Source organism: Aethalodelphis obliquidens, unplaced genomic scaffold, assembly GCF_003676395.1.
Source record: "Aethalodelphis obliquidens isolate GAN/ISIS:26980383/991018 unplaced genomic scaffold, ASM367639v1 scaffold37, whole genome shotgun sequence".
Classification (NCBI taxonomy): Eukaryota; Metazoa; Chordata; class Mammalia; order Artiodactyla; family Delphinidae; genus Aethalodelphis; species Aethalodelphis obliquidens.
In genome coordinates, this window is record NW_020837981.1 from 14,118,667 (window position 1) to 14,134,634 (window position 15,968).

Genomic DNA, 15,968 nt, shown 5'->3' on the forward strand with positions numbered 1-15,968 from the left:
ACTGGAAATGACATACAGCTATTTTAAAACACGAGGCAGATGTACGTGGGCTGATGGAAAATGATCTCTAGAGCTGGGAGCAAACTCCAGGAGTGGACATGGACAAAGACGGTCAGGGCAGCGTAGTCTGTGACAGTGGGCACTGGAGCCAGCCTCGGCATCTGTCTCTAGGGGAATAGATAAGTCACATGGATTCCAACCACAGAATCCCATCCAACAGGTACACCCAACAGTCCAGGTGCACGTGCAAAGATGTGGCGCGAGCTTGAAAACACAGTATCCTGTGATAAACTAATAGAGCTGGATTAGCCATACAACACCATTGATGTAAAGTAACAACACTCATACACAGAAAAATAACCATAGTTTTTAAAAATGAGGATATGTGCGTTACGCAAGAACACTGATCAAACACACTACCACGGGTGCCTATGAGAAAAAGGAATGCGATGAAGGGGAGATGAAACAAAGAGAACAATGCAAGAGAAAGGCCTCACATGCACTGATGATGAGGGAGGAAAATTATTTACTCAACTGCAGCTGAGGTAAAAAAGAAGGAGGGAAGGCGGGAGGGAGGAGAGGAAATTCCAGGACAGTCTCTAATATTCTAGCACTTTAGGAGCTGTATAGATATAGTCCCTCAATATCCACTGGGGGATTGGTTCCAGGACGCCCATGGATACCAAAATCTGCAGATGCTCAAGTCCCTTATATAATAGTACAGCTGTATCAGCTGTACGTACAGTGGGTATCAGCTGATGTGGAAACTGGATGTGGAAGGTTGCTTATATATACATACATGCACAGAATACAGTTGACCCTTGAATAACACAGGTTTGAACTGCAGGGGGCGACTTATACGCAATTTTTTTTACTACAATACTACAAGATTCACGGTTGGTTGAATCTGGGGATGCAGAAACGGGAGATACCGCCAGGGGCCAGCTATAAATTAAATTACACGCAGATTTTTGACTGCACAGAGGTGGGCACCCCTAACCCCCGCGATGTTCAAGGGTAAACTGTACATTAAATGTCTCTGAAAAACAGGGAAGAAACCAGTGATTTTAGCTGCCTCCAGGAAATGAAGTTATGCAGTGACTGCATACCTTCTTGTGCATTTGAATTTTGTTCCATGTGGATGTGTTATCTACTTTTAAATAATAATAATCGACTAATAGGCTTGTATACACAGGATCAGTCTCTGGAAGGCTACAGAAGATGCTGGGAAGAGGGCTTAGCCCTCAGAGGATAAATGAGGCCTGGGGAGGGGAAGCAGGAAGCTTGGGGAGGGGAATTGGGCTTGCCCTCCACTCACCATCCTTTTGTACAGCTGGCTTTTTTTACCCTATGCATCTATGATATATTCGAATAACTGTCTTTTTTTTTTTTTTTTTTTTTTCGCCATGCCACGAGGCATGTGGGATCTTAGTTACCCGACCAGGGATTGAACCCTGGCCCTTGGCAGTGAGAGCGAAGAGTCCTAAGCACTGGACTGCCAGGGAATTTCCTAATAACTGTCATTTTTAATTTTTATTTTGAACATTTTATATATGCACAAAAGTAGAGAATAGCATAATCGACGCTATATACCTATTATCAGATATGACAATTATCAAGATTTTGCCACTCTTGCTTCATCTACTGTTATCTTTTTTTTCTCTTTTGGTTTTCTTTCTGGAGTATTTCAAAGCAACCCACAGACATTACACAATTTCACCCCAACCTCCACCAGAATGTGATGGATGCAGTAAACACATCTTAAAGAAATGAAGTCTAAGAGGCCAGACAGAGCACCCTGGCAGACCTAGAGGGATTCCCTGTATGAAATCTCTGAGGGGTAGTGGTCCCTGCCTCTGCTTGACTGTTCCCAGAGACGAGGAACTCACTCCTGACCCAGTCTCCTTCTTTGTCCTAATGGCCTAGAGCTAGGCTTCTCAGAAGGGACAGACACTACCCCCCATTCCCTTTGTTGTCTTGGAGGCACCCAGCCATGGGCAGAAGCAGCTCAAAGCCACAGAGAAACAGCCCAGCTCATTAGAGTCCCTTCCTTTCCAAAACAAACTCAGAAGCATAATGGCACGCCAGGCACGTTCACGTAAACTGCAGGCCGCTAAAGACCTGCTGGCTGGGAAGGCCTCTCCCGGCGCCTCCCCTCCCCAGGCCGTCTGAGACAGGCATTCACTGTCCTGGCAGTCAGGGGTAAACCTGGGGCGGGGACTGGACAACTGTTCCCAGCTGGCCTATGTGTGCATTTGAATCACCAGCAGGAGGGATTCGACCACAGATTCCCAGGCTCCACTCCAGCCCTCCTAAGCCAGAATCTCCAGGGCTGGAGCCTGGGAAAGCCCCCTGGGTGGTTCTAAGGCAATAGTCAAGTATCTGGTGTTTGGGAACCACTGGTCCAAGTGACTCCAAGGCCCTCTTCTGCAAAGGGCCAATGCGACTCTTAGCAGCCTGCTTCTGTACCAAGATTCTGGCCTGCCCCCAGCCCAGCCCAGGGTGTAGTGTTCCCACCTGCGGCTGGCAGGGGACCAGGTGATGCCAACTCCTCTTAAGAGTGTGTTGGCCAAGGCTCAGAAGGGCACAGACAGCCCCCCAAATCCAGGGTGCTTTCTGAGGCCAGAGGCACAGATTCAGAGATGGCATCTCGTCCCCTCCCCTGCAAGGTCTTCCCTCCTACAGGGGAAGGGAGACACTGAGTGTCTACTCTGTGCCACAGTTCACATGCATTAACTCACTGAAGCCTCACCCCTGCCCCATGAGGCAGGAGCCGTCTTATCCTCCTTAGCAGATGAGGAAAATGAGGCTCAGGGAGATGCACTAACCCACCCCAGGGCACACAGCTGGTAAGGGGCCAAGCTGGGATTCACACCAGGCAGCCTGACTTCAAAGATCTGCTTTTCTACCCACAACAAAAGCTCAGCCTGCCCCTGTGCTCCAGCGACCGAGCAAGATATCTGTCATCTAAAGTGTGGTCAGCGAGACTATGCTCTGCATAACCAGGCCTGGGTCAGGGTATGTGTCCCTCCACAGTGCGTGTCAGCTATGTTCTCTGGAAAGGCAAAGTTAGCAGTGCAGTTGGTTTATTGGGGGAAATGCCAGTGAAAGACAAGGGGCGAGGAGGTAGGAATGAGTGGGGAGAGCCTTCACACCATGTTGCAGGTCTGACACCTGTGCAAGGATGGGGAAGGAAGGAGGGTTGAGAGGAAGAGCCCCAGGCCCAGGGCAGCCCTGAGAACATCTCAGCCAGGCCAAGCGGAAAACCCGAAGAAAGACTGCCCACTAGAGGAGTCCTGCGTGTGGCAGATGTGGCCCAGCTCTAGTACCCACGCTGGGCTCAGCCACTGGAGCCCAGAGAGGTGGTGGCCTCCGTGTGAACGCAGCAGTGGATCCCAAAGGTGGGGCAGCTGAGGGCAGTCAGCTAACTGCATCCCGCAACAAGTTCTCTGCAAGGGAGCTCAGAATAGCACACCTCAAGGCTGCCACCCCTGGCATGATCCATTGGCTTGAGTGTCCCTCCACCACTAGGCAGGGAAATATGTACTGTTACCTCTGAGCTCCCGGAGGGCAGGGAAATATGTACTGTTCACTGCTGTGCTCCAGCCGAGGGCACAGCATATACTAGGAGCTTAATAAATGCCTGTATAATTGGCCAGGCCAAACCTCCAAATGCTGCAGGACAGCCGCTTCCACCGTAAGAGGTGGTCTCGGGCAGAGGAAACAAGGAAGAAATTCAAGTCCTGAGTACCTACATACACCAAGCTCGGACTCAAGGCCTGCTTTTGGATTACAAAGGGCTTTCTCCAAATTACTGTGCTGGCTATCTTCAGCCAACCTGAGAAGCAGGTGCCACTCCCACATCCCAGAGCACTGAGGCTTGGAGTGGTGATGTCACTCCTCTGCGGAAGGCTCTCCTGACGCCAAAGCCTGCTGTGCCCTGCTCGCTGTAGCAGGTCCACAAGAAGCCCTGGGCATGGACCCCTCCTGGGGCAAAAGCAGGGAAAGGGGGTTCACATTTAGGCCCTGGGGAAAAGAAGCTTCCTTAACCTTGCCTGGTACCCCTCATCCCACCTTTTTTCCATCAAGACAGTCAGGCAACCCCTCTAACTGAGCAGAAAACCAGGAGGCCATGGGCTTGATAAAGGCCACAACCAGACGGATTGTTTGGACAGAGCCCCTGACCAGGCTTCTGGAGATTCAAGCCCTAATCTAGATCCTGCCTCACCATGTCTACACTGGGCAATTAAAGGAAACTCTCTGGGCCTCAGTCTCCCCATCTGTAAAATGAGATAAATAACTCTTGCCTTGCACATAAACACAGGTACTCTTCTCAGACCCCATCTATGGTGGATAGGTGGACAGACTGCCCATTTGGCGGTAAGTGACAAACTTCAGACAAGTCTGGTGCACTGTCAGAACGAACCCCATGGTTCTCCTTCCATGGAACCTCAGGGCCGAGGGGCTCTTTGCGGGAATTTAACCCAACTCCCCACCTCACCCAAGAATGCTCCCCACTGTAGTCCGATCCTTTACTGGGTGCTTTGTAAGTGCCAGGGACTGTATTAGACTTCAGATCCATAATCCCTTTCCTCAGTTTTGAAAAGCATATTCTGCTACTATCCTCACTTTTTGAATGAAGAAACTGAGGCACGGAGAGGTTGAGGAACTTGCCCCACGTCCCTCAGCCACCTCTGACCTCAGAGCCCTTGAGTGCGGCCAAAGTGCTACCTGACTTTAATCCCCCCGGGATGGGAGCTCACCCCCTAGGGAGACTTCTCTGCAGAACTGTCTTCCTCCTCCTAACATGAATCTGACCTCCACTTCCCAGCCACTCTCCTCAGTCCCCAGCTGGTCCTGTCCCCACCACCCTGGGACCACCAGCACACAGGTACATACTTCTTCCTTTCAAATATTTGAGAAATACCGTCTCCTACCCTGCCTGCAGACTTCTCCAGCTAAACAACCCCTGGGCTTTCAAAGCCCCGTGGGAGCTTCCAAGACCCGTGAGAACTTCCAAGACCGGAAAAGGCCTTAACTGTTATTCCACCTCCAGGTCCCCCAGGGAGCTCTTTCCCAAGGGGGTCGAGAAGAGAATGAAACCCTTCTCTCTCACCACTCAGCACCTCCCCACCCCCAGGGATCTGGTCTCCCGGCTCTGACTTCACACCTATCTGACATGTGACATTCAGAAACCTGCAGACAAGTCTCCTTCTGCAGCCTGCACGCACCTCCCAGCCTGTCGCCGCCCCCCTTCAAATCTCTAGCTGCTGCTGGCAGTGAAGCAGTGAAGCGGTTAAAAATGCTCACTGTTCTGTAGGGAGAGCGAGGGAGAGGCCAGGATGGGGCTGGGGCAGGCAGCCAGAGGCCAGTGGGAAGGAAATAAAGAGCCCGGAGCAGGGGATCAGGACAGCCCAGGACAGGGTCTTGGAGGGGAGCGGGCTAAGTCTCCCTGCTCAGGGGCCCCGGTTTCTGCCACAAATCCCTGCCTTCCTTCCCTAGTTTGTTCCACATTCTCTTACTTCCTCTCACAGCTTCCCCCTGGTCACTCAGGGACAGCAACCTCCTACCCCCGCCTCCAAAAACCACTATTCAAAAAGTTAGTGTTTAACGGGTGTGGCGTTTCATTTGGGGAAAATGACAAAGTCCTAGAGATGGATGGTGGCGATGGCTGCACAACAGTGTGAATGCACCTAATGCCACTGAACTGTATACTTAAAAGTGGTTAAAATGGTCAATTCTTTGTTATGTATATTTTACCACAATAATAAAAAAAAAAAACCCCGACCTAAATGGGAGGGAAATCCAAAAAGGAAGGGTTGTATGTATGTGAGTGGCTGATTCATTTTGCTGTGCAGTAGACACTAACACAACATTGTAAAGCAACTATACTCCAATAAAAATTAATTTTAAAAAACACCCCACAGAAGGGAGAAAATAATTGCCCCTCCCCCCGACACAAGACCTCACCAAGAAGTCCCAAGTGGCCAAAGTGCCAGCCCTGAGTAGGAAGACCACTGTCTGGGAGGTGGAGACCTCACACCAGCCCCATGGAGCGGTCCTGGGAGTCCCAAAGCCGCCTCTCCCTGCCAGCCTCCCCAGTGGCAGCCCTGGAGCAAAGGGCACCTGCCAGGACAGTGAAGGCCTGGAGACCCCCAGTCCCAACCCCAGGTCAGAGCTAGAAGGTACCGGAGGCACCGAGAGGCGGTGCCTGGCCCAAGGTCACACAGCAAGTTAACCACAAGGCCCACTGAGCAGACCCGACCCTGAGCTGTCCACAGAAGGGAAATGCAGGCCAGTTGGGGTCTGGCAGCAGTTTAAAACAGAATACCTAGGCTATTTCTCCCAGCTGCTTCCCATCCTGCCTGGGGACCTGCTAAGGTGAGGAGCCTCTCAAGTTTCATTTCCCCGCGGGTTCTACACTCGGCCTTTGCAGCCCTGGCACATGGAGCCTCCACTCCCCTGGGTGGCAGCATGTCATGGAGGGGTCAGGCTTTAGAATCAGACAGGCCTGCCTGAGTCCTGATTCCGTCTCTATAAATATGCTTCTTAGACTAGGCCCCCCATCTGTAAAATGGGCACAATAATGCCTAACTGGTGGTATTCTTTGAGGATTAGCACAAATGATGTAATACCTGTGAAGGGCCTGAAATGTAGTAGGTGCTCAAAAAATTTCTTTTCTTTCCTCTTCCCTCCTAGGGACCCAGGGCCTTCTGCTTAGCACAAGTGGTGCAAAAATGGTCAGCAGCATCCCCCCTCACCCACTGATTGCCTGGGTAACCTGGGGGCAAGTCCATTCCCTTCTCTGCGCCTGTTTCTCCACCTGCAGAATGAAAGGGTAGAGCTTGCTGATCCTTCACTGGTGTATATAACATACCTAAAAGCGCATGTATGATATCTTTTCGGGCATGCTATCTACAAGAATGTTCCTAGCAGCATTATTCAGAATAGCCCAATATGTAAACAACTGAAAGGTCCATCAAGAGAAGAATGGATGAACAAACTGTGGTACAGGGGACTTCGCTGGTGGCACAGTGGTTAAGAATCTGCCTGCCAATGCAGGGGACATGGGTTCAATCCCTGGTCCGGGAAGATCCCACATGCCGCGGAGCAACTAAGCCCGCGAGCCACAACTACTGAGTCCGCGTGCCACAACTACTGAGTCCGCGTGCCACAACTACTGAAGTCCGCATGCCTAGAGCCCGTGCTCCGCAACAAGAGAAGCCACCGCAATGAGAAGCCCGCGCACCGCAACTAGAGAAAGCCCGCGCACAGCAACGAAGACCCAATGCAGCCAAAAATAAATAAATCTATTAAAAAATTATTACAAAAAAACAAAAACAAATTGTGGTGCAGTGTCTTAATGAAATACTTCCTAGCAACTAAAATGAATGAACTACCAATTCACCAACATCATGGACAAAAAGAGCTAGATCCAAATGAAAATTTAGTGTAAGATTCCATCATTTAGACAAACTCCTAGGACAGGTCAAACTAGCCTATGGGGATTGAGGGCAGAAGGGTAGTCACCTCTGGGTGAGGGGGGACATTGACTGGGAGGGGGCCTGAGGGAACCTTCTGGGGCACTGGGGATGTTCTATATCTTGATCTGGATATGTTACATAGACGAATACAGCTGTGAAAGTTCACCAGATTATGACTTTAAAATCAGTGCACTTTATGCATTATTTTCATCATCCCCTTTGCCCACTAAGTTCCAGCCTAACTTCTTTCAGTTCCTCAAACTTGCCAGGTGTGGTCCCTCCTCGGGGTGTTTGCACTTGCTGATCCCTCTTCCTAAGATGCTCTTCCTCCAGATCTTCCTTCCTTCCACTTAGGTCTTTGCTTACCTGCCACCTCCTCGGAGAGGCCTTCCCTGCTGCCTCCACCTGAAGCAGTCCCTCATTCCCTCACTATTCCGTCACCCTAATTCTCTACACAGCACCCATCACTATCTGATACTTTCTTTGTTCTGGCTGTTTGTTTGTTTATTTTCTTTCTCCGCCTACTAGGATGTCAGTTCCCTGAGAGCAGGAAGGTGGCTAGCTGGGTTCAAATCTCGGCTCCACCTAGAGCAATGGCTGGCACACAGTAGGTACTAAATAAATATTTGTGGGATGAGCAGGCCATTTCTAGAGAAGGTCAGATTATGTCTCAAAATTTTACTCTTCAAAGTGGTGAGAGGGAATTCATTTTTTGTCCTTTCATTCACCCCAAAAACAAACAAGACAGGCCTACGAGGTGCCAGGCCCAATCTGAACTCACCAGGGTTTCTGAGGGAACGCCCAGAGTAAGTGGCTGGCTCAGCCTCCCAGTTCCCAGGGTAGGGAGACTGGTGGGCTCTGGGTGTGGCCAAGGCTGCCCATGCCAACTAAATGTCTGGGCAGCAGGAGGGCCTGTGCCTTGGCAGGAAACCACCCCTTCTAAAGAGACAGAGAGCTCAGCAAAAGCCAGCCACTGTCCCTGTCTGCAGGCCTGGTCACTTGCTGCCATGGCAACTGTCCTGCCAAGCCACTGGCACTGAATGCAGGAGACACAGTGCCAGGAAGGCAATTGGGCATCTGCTGGCCTCCCTTGTCCTGGCAAAGGAGGCACCTTGGCCTGCCTGAGCCCACAGCTGGGAGAGGTACGTGTTGTTCCTGCGTTTTTCCGTGTGTGTGTGTGTGTGTGTGTGTGTGTGTGTGTGTGTGTGTGCCATGCACAAGCACGGACAGTCTCTCCCACATCTGGAATGGGGATTCCCATGGGGGTAAAGAATTGTTCAGTAGTAAAAGCTGTCATTCACTGAGTATTTACTACACCCAGGTACCATGCTAGATACTTGTGTATTTCCTCATTCTAGTCTCACAACAACTCTATGAGACAGGAACTATTCCCACTTTTACAGAGGAGGAAAATGAGGCACACAGTGGTTATGTAACTTGCCCAGAGTCTCACAACGAGTAAGCAGTAGAGTGAGGATTAGAACCCAAGCAATCAGGCACCAAAGCCTTAATGAGAAGGAGCAGAGCCTCTCCACGGGACTGAGTCATTTGGTTTTCCCACTGAGCTCTGCACAGGCACCAAGGAAAAAGAAACAGGTGTGATCTGGCCTCCGGCTTCAAGTTGCCTCTAGTCCCCTGCAGGAGATGCCGGTACACATAACCACGATGCGGAGCCCCAAGTCTCATAGAGTAGAGCGGAGTACAGAGGGCTCTGTGGGGCAGGAAGACGTGAGAGGGGAGCCTGACTCCTGCACCTGCTGCTTGGATCTCCAACTGGGGGCTGTGGGGTCGCAGTGGGAGCTGTCCTGGAATCAGAGGACCGATGAAGTTCTGCCCTGGGAGGCCACCTGCTGGACAGATGGCAGCAGGAGAGCCCGGGCAGCCGGGCACTCCTCTCCTTCACAACAGGTGTTTCCCGGGTGCTCTCCGTGTGCCTAGCACCGTGCTCAGTGCAGGGGTGCAGAGCAACACAGACAGTAAACCCAACAGGCTTTGTGGCACTTACAGTCGGCTGGGGGTGGGGGGCAAACATGAACCAACAGCCCCCGAGCAAAGATGTAACCACAGCTGACAATACGTGCTCTGAGGCACTGTGAGGGGGTCCCCTTCCAACAGCGTGCTGGGGGAAGGTCTCTCCAAGGAGGTTATATGTAAGCAAAGACTTGAAGGCTAGTAGGTGTTTGCCAGGCAGAGTGGGAGAAAGGGCATTTGGGCAGAGGGGACAGCAAGGGCAAAGGCCCTGAGGTGGGAACAAGCTCACCAGATTCCAGGAACTGAAAGAAGGTTGAAGCCTGCTGCAGGTGGAGGGCAGTGAGGCATGAGGCACAGGTCTCGGGCTTCCGGAGCTTGCATTTGATCCCGAGGGAAGGGGAGCTCTGAGGGTTTCAACGAGGGAAGTGCTGCAATCCCACCCACGGCTGCCGCTCCTGGGAGGAATGGATTGTGGGGACCAGCCAGGAGGCCAGTGCAGAGCAAACGGTGGCTGGGACCAGGGTGATGACAGAGGAGATGGAGAGGGACAGATGGATTCTAGAGAATGATTTTAAAAGCAGGATCGGTGGGGCTAGTGTTGGATTGGATGTTGGGATGTTGGGGAGAGGAGGGAATCAGGGTGTCTGGCTTGAGTAGAGGTAGGGACTTGAATGAAGTGGGAGCACTGCATGAGGAGCACATGAAAAGCTCAGTCCTGGACGGGAAGGGAGCTGGAGAAGCCCATGAGGGAGCCCAAGGGAGATGCACAGGTGGGTGGTGGATGTGGGTCCTGGACTCAGACATAGAGAAAGGCAGGGCACCATCTGCATCGGGTGGGGTTTAAGCCTTAGGAGGGCAAGACCCTCCAGAAGAAGGATGTAGAGGGAGGGGAGGGAGCCAGCAGTGCCGAGTGGGTGGGGGGCACTAGAGAACGGGAAGGAGGCCAAGAGGACAGAGGACTGAGCAGGCGTGGCCAGGGGGTGGGGTGGGAGGGAAGCTTGGTGGCATCAAAGTCAAGGGGTAGGAGAGTGTTTCAACGGTGTCAAAAGCTGCCTTGAGGTCAGGCAGGACTAAAGCAATTTGGCAACATGAGTGTCCCACAACCCAAGCCAGGGCAGTGTCCATGGTGGGTGGGGGGGAGACGCTCTCAGAGGTGAAGAGTGACCAGGAGGCAGGGAGTGTGGGAAGGCAGCACCATCGATGACAATTCGAGAAGATGAGCGGCTGGAAGGGGACTGGGGTGTGTGGCTGTAAAGACGGGCTGTCTTTACAGGGCGTGGTGGGAGTGCTCTGATGGGAACTGGTCCGGAGCATGGGGGGTGGGAGAGCACGGAGGACACGGGCAGGGCTGCAGGACCCCGCAGCTTTCCAGAGCCTCTTTCTTCTGCTGCCCTTCCACTTTCACCCTGGCTTCTGTAGTCACCCCTGTAACAACCACCCCTTTCTCTGATGAGGGAAACTGATCCCCAGAGCGGGGCCCAAGGTTACACTGGGGCTCTGCCCAAGTGGCTCCTTAGGGGGGCGGGGAGCTGGGTGGTTGGCAGGCTGTTTGGAGTCATGGGAAGCCAAGAATGGTGCAGAGGTCATGTGGGCCCCGGACGGGTGTGCACGCCCTTCCCTCCCTGCCAGGCCTGCACTGCCCGGCTCCGGCAATCCCCCACCCTGGGCTGTGTGGCAGGGGACAGCAGACGAGGCCAGGTACCCAGGAAAGATCACTTGTTATGGGGCCCGAGCCTCATACTGTTGGAACAGGGGGTTTGAAGGAAAGAACACAAAAATACAAATACAAATCAGAGCTGGGGACCTTGGAGGGTCTCAAGGTAACGAACTCCACCTGTGGCTGCCCTCGCCTGAAGCAGCTGACATCAGCTCTCAGCACCCACCGTGCAGAGCTGCGAGCACTAAATGAGATAACTGTGCAAAGGGTCGCGGGTGAGCTCTGACAAACTGTGACAGTGGCTACTGCGGACTGGGCTCCCCTGGGGGTGGGGGTGGGGGGCTCTGCCCTCTGTAAGTCCAGGGGCAGAAGCGCTGGGGAGCACAAAAAGGTGGTGGTCACCCACCCCACCTATCCCACCTGCACCCCAGAGCCAGCCTGGCACCAAGTCGGGGCTCTGCAGATGGCCCTGCGCCATAACATCGTCCTGAGGCCCCAGCTTACAGAGTAGGCCCAGGGTGGGGACAGGATAGACGGGAGGGGAACACATCCAGCTGACCCAGATCCCTGACCACTACGTCCAGGTCGGGTGCTCACTCCAGAGGGTCCCTCTTTCTCAGGGCTCCAGTCCGGGACCAAGTGGCAAGACCCCCAGGGCGGGGGAGCTGCCCGAGGTGCAGCACCAAGTCGTGGGCACAGCGACACATGGGCAAGACCTGCAGCGCTCACACCCACCGGGGCCTGGGGAGGAGACACCCCGCCGCCGCCGCGCTGGGGACCCACGACGGGCTCCAGGCCACTCACCGCCACCTCCAGTTTCCTCTGGCGCCACAGCCAACTCTGATCCTTCTGCGTGCTGGTGGCCGAGTCGCCCGGGTCGCCCTCCGAGCGCTTTCCCAAGAAGGCGGGCGCAGAGGCCTGACACGGCTGGCGGGACTGGGCACCGCCCTGCATACATCCCTTTAGGACTCCTCTCCACAAACAAGAGAGCAAAGCCAGAGGCAGGCATGCACGCTGAAGGGCACAGCTTCCATGAGTGTTCCTTTCCTTTGCCTCCGTCACCTCCCGCTGACAACAATCAACCTGCCTGGGGAGAGCAAGCTCTATAAGAAACGTACTTTTTCATCCCCCTTAATTAGCACCTATTGTACACATGGCACTGAGTGCAGGGGTGCAGAGGAGACTTCTGTCCCCTAAAAGCTCATAGTCTAAGAGGAGGTGGGTAATAGGGGGCATGATATAAGGGTCCTGAGAGAGGGCTGATTGGACTGCAGAAATCTCAGCTGGCTTCCTGGAGGAGGTGGTCTCTTAAAATAAGCAACATTTATTCTTAGAGAGTGGTGAAGGGTGCTTATTGGCCTGGAAAGATGTTCAGGTTACATGAAAGAAGCAGTTTACAGAACAGTTCACACAGTGTGATTGTTCTAAGTAAAAGATGCAAGTGCACATAAATGCCCCGGGGGAAGGGGGATAGGAAGGACATACTCCAAAATGCTAACCACGGTTACATATGGATTGCAGAATTAGAGGGGATTTTTCTTTTCCTCTATGTACAGTTATGCAGTAAATTTTCTACAGTGAATATACATTAATTCTGTACACAGAAAAGCACAATACAAGGAACTAAGTGGAAAAATTTTGTTAACATTTCATCAACTGGTTGGGATGAACAGAGGAGGAAGAAGCTGCAAAGCCCACATGTGCAGGACCTGAATGCTAGGAAACACCTCCACTCACTGGTCTCAGATCTCCACCAAGTCCAGGATAGCCAAGTTGGGGACAGAGCTGGGGACAATCCCAGATGCAGAAACTGAGTCTCAACGAGGCCATGTGGCTTGGCCAAGTTCACATGCTGGTCTGGGTTGAGCTGAGAGGAGGCCCTAGATGCCCTTGCCCCCTTCCCTCCCGCATGCCAATCTAACTGGTACTAATTCAGATCAATACCCTCTCCCCCTCCCCACCCTGCTCTTTGCGAATTTCCTTGACTGGACTCCCCAGCAGGGCAGCACCCTCTTACCAGTGGGGGAGGAACACGGTTCTTAGGGGTGTAGTCCACAGGGAGGATGGAAAAGGGGAGCTGAGGGCCGGGGTGGGAGTGGGGAGGGCAAGAATGAAGAGAGCCAGGAGTAGGCTGGGAAGGGGGCTGGGCCGGGGTCTCCTGGGGAGGGAAGTCAGTGTGGCCAAGACTGGAGCTGAGGAAGCACAGCCTCCTGCAAGCCTCAAAACCCTGATCCTCTGGCTCTGAAACAGCAGAGGAGATAGTCAGAATGATTAGGGTCGAAACAGACTTGGACTCCAATCCAGCTTAGCTGTTTAGCACCAGCTTGACCCCGGGCAAGTGTTTTAAGCAATCCAGCCCTCAGTTTTCTCATCGGTAAAACGGGAATCATTGTACCTATAGAATACAGTGTGAAAGGAGCTCCTTAGAGCTGTGCATAAGGCATGTGTCCAAAGCGCTCAGCACTATGCCTGGCACAAAGGTAACAGCTGGCTTTCAACATGTTTTTCCATCTATGAAATGGACACGGGTTTGGCTCAGCCCTCCCCTCACCCCCAATTCCCAGGTGTCTGGAGGTTCTGCCAGTAGCCATAGAAGGAAAGGCTCTGAGGGTGAATGGTGGGTGAGAATGGATTCAAACTGCTTCCACTGAGTTATCTGCTTCATGAAAACTCTTCCTGCCCCACTGGGTCTCTGGTTAATCATATTAGCTCTCCAGGGCTTCCCTGCATACCCAGCCAGGTATGTGCATCTCCCTTCAAGCTGCCTTTGAAGTCTGGGGTTCTTTGATGTGAATGGGGGATGCACCAGCCTGGGATCCCTCTAGCCCTGAGGTCAATGACTAACAGGGCACAGGGCTTGCACCCGGGTGGGGGTGGGAGAGTTGGAAATACAAGTCCCCCGAGTGACTTACCCCACGTGCAGGCTTTGGAGTCAGACTGCCTGGCCCCAAATCCCAGCCCTGCTATCAATTAACTGCATGACCTTGGGCAAGTTGCCCAGCCTCTCCGAGCCTCAGACTCCTCAGCTGTAGAAAGAAGCCAGCAGAAGCATCTACCTTGTGTGTCTGTGGAAAGACAGAAGAGAGGGAAGAAAAGAGAAAGAGATGATGCTGTGTTTTCCATCTTACCTGACAAGGCTGTCTAGAAGGGCAGGGATTCCTGGGTCCCATTCCAGGCCTACTGAGCCCATAGACCTATGAGACTTTGGTGTCCTTAAAGTTTAGTGCATTCTTAAGCTGTAGTAGAAGTACAGAAGAATATACTCTTTATTAGAATATACTTAATATTTAGTCGAATATACTTAATATGCTATTAAGTATAGTTCTATTTCAGAAGTATAAATGCTACAAACTTACAAAGAACACAAAGTTTATCTAAATTTCTTTTGTTAAACGGTAAGAAATTTGGGAAAATAAAAAAAATAAAAAATATAAATAATAAATTTCTTTTGTTTATTTAGTTATATGAATTTTTGACAGTAATTCTTATATTTTAAAAGTTTATTGTATTTATGTTCATTTTTACAGCTTTAGTAAAGTATAACTGACACACAACAGCTGCAAAGAAAGTGTGCATTTTGGTAAGCTTTGACACATGTATACAACTGCCGCTACAATCAAGATAATGAACATAGGGCTTCCCTGGTGGAGCAGTGGTTGAGAGTCCGCCTGCCGATGCAGGGGACGCGGGTTCGTGCCCCGGTCCGGGAGGATCCCATATGCCGCGGAGCGGCTGGGCCCGTGAGCCATGGCCACTGAGCCTGCGTGTCCGGAGCCTGTGCTCCGCAATGGGAGAGGCCACACACAAAAAAAAAAAAAAAAAAAAAAAGATAATGAACATATTTGGGCTTCCCTGGTGGCGCAGTGGTTGAGAGTCCGCCTGCTGATGCAGGGGACACGGCTTCGTGCCCCGGTCTGGTAGGATCCCACGTGCCGCGGAGCGGCTGGGCCCGTGAGCCATGGCCGCTGAGCCTGCGCGTCCGGAGCCTGTGCTCCGCAACGGGAGAGGCCACAACAGTGAGAGGCCCGCGTACCGCAAAAAAAAAAAAAAGATAATGAACATATTTATCACCCCCCAAATTCTCCTGCTGAATCCTCCCTCTCCCCTCTCCTCCCAGACAACCACTGATCCACATTCTGCAACTGATCTGCTTGTCTGCAAACATTAGTTTGCATTTTCTAGAATTTTATATGATTGGAATCATAGAGTATATACTGTCTTTTGTCTGCTTGTTTATCTCAGCATCATTATTTAAGATTCATCCTTGCTATATTTATCAATAGTGCATTCCTTTTTATTGTCAGGTAGTACTCCAACGTACAGATATATGCCATTATTTGTTTATACAATCATCCACTGTTTTGAATTTTGCATAATGAAATTTTAATTTTAATGTTTTTTAAAAATAGCAAATGTTTACTAAAACAAAAAATTTTAATTAAAAATGTATTATTAAAAATTCACAAAACTAGGGACTTCCCTGGTGGCGCAGTGGTTAAGAATCCGCCTGCCAATGCAGGGGACACGGGTTCGAGCCCTTGTCCAGAAAGATCCCACATGTCATGGAGCAACTAAGCCCATGCACCACAACTACTGAGCCTGCACTCTAGAGCCCATGAGCCACAACTACTGAAGCCTATGTGCCTAGAGCCCATGCTCCACAACAAAAGAAGCCACCGCAGTGAGAAGATTGCACACCGCAATGAAGAGTAGCCCCTGCTGGCCGCAACTAGAGAAAGACAGTGCACAGCAATGAAATCCCAACGCAGCCAAAAATTAATTAATTAATTATTTTAAATTCACAAAACTAAATAGGTGTAAAAGGAATTTAAAAAATTAAACTATCAAAGGATGGT

The 15,968-nt window shown here is 51.5% G+C and overlaps 1 long non-coding RNA gene across 1 annotated transcript; it reads right to left on the reverse strand.

Annotated features, from left to right (window-relative positions):
* Positions 1-11,269: 11,269 nt before the first annotated feature.
* Positions 11,270-14,341, reverse strand: LOC113632483 (uncharacterized). Its single transcript, XR_003437829.1, has 3 exons — positions 14,025-14,341; positions 11,917-12,199; positions 11,270-11,356 (listed from the first exon to the last, which is right to left on the reverse strand). It is a non-coding gene; the product is annotated as an uncharacterized LOC113632483 (long non-coding RNA).
* Between the last annotated feature and the right edge of the window lie 1,627 nt (positions 14,342-15,968).